This window comes from Schistocerca cancellata, chromosome 5 (assembly GCF_023864275.1).
Source record: "Schistocerca cancellata isolate TAMUIC-IGC-003103 chromosome 5, iqSchCanc2.1, whole genome shotgun sequence".
NCBI lineage: Eukaryota > Metazoa > Arthropoda > Insecta > Orthoptera > Acrididae > Schistocerca > Schistocerca cancellata.
Genome location: NC_064630.1, coordinates 301402385 through 301405729, shown reverse-complemented (window position 1 = coordinate 301405729; position 3345 = coordinate 301402385). Strand labels below are relative to the sequence as shown.

The window sequence follows — 3345 nt, the reverse complement described above, 5'->3', positions numbered from 1 at the left end:
AAAGTCCCGCTGCATTGATATCACTAGTTCCTTCCGTTTCCTTTCCTTTCTCTCCCTCCACCTTCAAGTACATATAAGTAACATAACTGCAGAATCCAAGTTGCGACTGTTCTTTCTGACATGTCCGAAAGAAAAGACAGCACGCGTGTATATAATTGATTCGCCTCGATGGGTAATTAATACACAAACTTTAGTGTGTCGTGTGTCCATTATGGTGCTCGCAACCAGACGTCGAACCTACCAGTTACATACGTCCTCCCGGAATAGCATAAGACTTTTGTACCGGGTGATCAAAAAGTCAGTATAAATTTGAAAACTCAATAAATCACGGAATAATGTAGATAGAGAGGTACAAATTGACACACATGCTTGGAATGACATGGGGTTTTATTAGAACCAAAAAAATACAAAAGTTCAAAAAATGTCCGACAGATGGCGCTTCATCTGATCAGAATGGCAATAATTAGCACAACAAAGTAAGACAAAGCAAATATTATGTTCTTTACAGGAAATGCTCAATATATCCACCATCATTCCCCAACAATAGCTGTAGTCTAGGAATAATGTTGTGAACAGCACTGCAAAGCATGTACGGAGCTATGGTGAGGCACTGACGTCGGATGTTGTCTTTCAACATCCCTAGAGATGTCGGTCGATCACGATACACTTGCGACTTCAGGTAACGCCAAAGCCAATAATCGCACGGACTGACGTCTGGGGACCTGGGAGGCCAAGCATGACGAAAGTGGCGGTTGAGCACACGATCATCACCAAACGACGCGCGCAAGAGATCTTTCACGCGTCTGTCGGACATTTTGTGAACTTTGTTTTTCTTTTTGGTTCTAGTAAAACCCATGTCATTCCAAGCATGTGTGTCAATTTTTACCTCTCTATCTACTTTATTCCGTGGTTTATTAAGTTTTCAAATTTATACTGACTTTTTGATCACCCAGTAGATTCAATTTGTTTGCTAATAGCTTTTGGATACTACAGTCGCCTATAAAATTATCTTGTAGAGGTGTCCTGCTATTCAGTCCCAACAAATAATCGTCTTCACCATGCTCGCATCCTGTTCTCTGAAGATTTTGTGAATTAGCCGCAAAAAGAGCTCATTTCTCTCCTCAAGCAATGTAAAGCATTCTTAACCAGAGTTCCATTATTACAACCACGTATTGTCAGATTAACCATTAATACAATGTACTTTACAATGAGCACGAGGCTCCTCCGTCTCTCTGGCCTGTATACACTGTATACAGTAGAGTATGTCAAATACATTACATTTTACATAACGTTCATTGCTAGTACAGGCTCTTTGGTCATTCCTTGGCGGGCCATCGTATCACCTTCCATCAGTGGCTGCACGAATTAACAAGTCCACTACAGCAAAAATGGTTCAAATCGCTCGGAGCACTATGGCACTTAACTGCTGAGGTCATCAGTCCCCTAGAACTTAGAACTACTTAAACCTAAGGACAATACACACAAAATGCCCGAGGCAGGATTCGAACCTGCGACCGTAGCGGTCGCTCGGTTCCAGACTGTAACACCTGGAAGCGCTCGGCCACACCGGCCGGCCACTACAGCAAGTTACGACGTCCGTTCACCGCTCATGCCCACGGAAGGTGTAACTCCTGCTTATATTCGTGGCTCTGCATAAACAGAAGCCTAGCGACAGTGTTTTCTTCGTCTCTGGCTCAACTAACTTAACATAATAATTTTTTTCTCTGCATTCACGTGAATATCTTCAGTTTCTCGAAGAGCCTAGCAATGTAGCAGAAATGTTACGTTACACTACATACTCCCCAACTCGAATGGAAGGTATCACGCGTACTACAATACCTCATATGATTTCTACATTTAGTGTACAGAAATTTACTGTTATCGAACACATACTAAAACTAAACTCCTCCCGCACAGGTCATGAAGGCCCACAGGTAGCGACTGGCCGCCGTGTCATCCTCAGTCCCCAGGCGTCACTGGATGCGGATATGGAGGGACATGTGGTCAGCATACAGCTCTCCCGACCGTAGGTCAGTTTCCGAGACCGGAGCAGCTGCTTCTCAATCAAATAGCTCCTCAGTTTGCCTCTCAAGGGCTCAGTGCACCCCGCTTGCCAACAGCGCTCGGCAGACCGGATGGTCACCCATCAAAGTGGTAGCCCAGCCCGACAGCGCTTAACTTCGCTGATCTGACGGGAATCGGTGTTACCGCTGCGGCAAAGCCGTTGGCTTCAAATACATACTTCACTGCTTTTATTAGTTCAACTCTATCCTTTCAATATAGTTATGTAGGCTCTATACTTTGCCATAATGCATTTTTAATAAATTACTTCTACTTTTTAAAATGTGTATTATTACTCAAGACTCCAGTCTTTTCTCTAGGTTTTTCATTCTAAGTTTTTACGGTTTCTAATGGTTTCTTGTCTCTTGATTGCTAGCAAACACGTATCAGTTTCGCCTTGCTTCTTATTTACAGAACTCAGGAATGTAGCCCGCATCTCGTGGTCGTGCGGTAGCGTTCTCGCTTCCCACGCCCGGGTTCCCGGGTTCGATTCCCGGCGGGGTCAGGGATTTTCTCTGCCTCGTGATGGCTGGGTGTTGTGTGCTGTCCTTAGCTTAGTTAGGTTTAAGTAGTTCTAAGTTCTAGGGGACTTATGACCACAGCAGTTGAGTCCCATAGTGCTCAGAGCCATTTGAACCATCAGGAATGTACTGCACCTTAGCAGTTCTTTAAAGATTATCTTATAGTGCCTTACTATAAGGATCAATCCTCAGAACATAACGTTATACCGCTAATGAAGCTCAGAACAGGTAAGTCATATAAATTATTTACTATTTTTCTTCTTCATTCTGCTAGTCTGGACGAAACTTCATCTTACTTCAGGAATTTGCCCTTTCATTAACTTTTAACTTATTCGCTTCTCCATCTTTCTGTGGAGCAGTCCTCTTTCTATTATTAAATAAAAATGCGATGTGATGTACCTCTGGCTCCTTCTCTCATAAAAAAATATGGTTGCCTCCACCTCTTCTATGGATCCACCTGAACCTCGTGTAGATTCTCGTCTATGGGGTAGCCTACCCAACACAGCTCCATAGTCTACTTTAACAAAATACGTAATATATCTCCATTACCCTAATAATAAGCACTCAGTTGCTATTTTTCTTCAAGACTCACTACCGTCCAACTTTTCTTCTAATATATTATCCACCAGACATTTCTGTCTTCCTGACCGCTTCACAGTCTATTTTCTTCAGGCCTCCTCCTTGTACTTTGCGTGTACTCGTATCTATTTTCTTCCCATTCCCTTTCTACCTTGTGTGACGGTGACCACTGTACCTCTTCAGT

General features: G+C 43.1%; 1 pseudogene; it reads right to left on the bottom strand.

Moving 5' to 3' along the window:
* Positions 1–2111: 2111 nt before the first annotated feature.
* LOC126189325 (5S ribosomal RNA) lies at positions 2112–2229 on the bottom strand (annotated as a pseudogene).
* Between the last annotated feature and the right edge of the window lie 1116 nt (positions 2230–3345).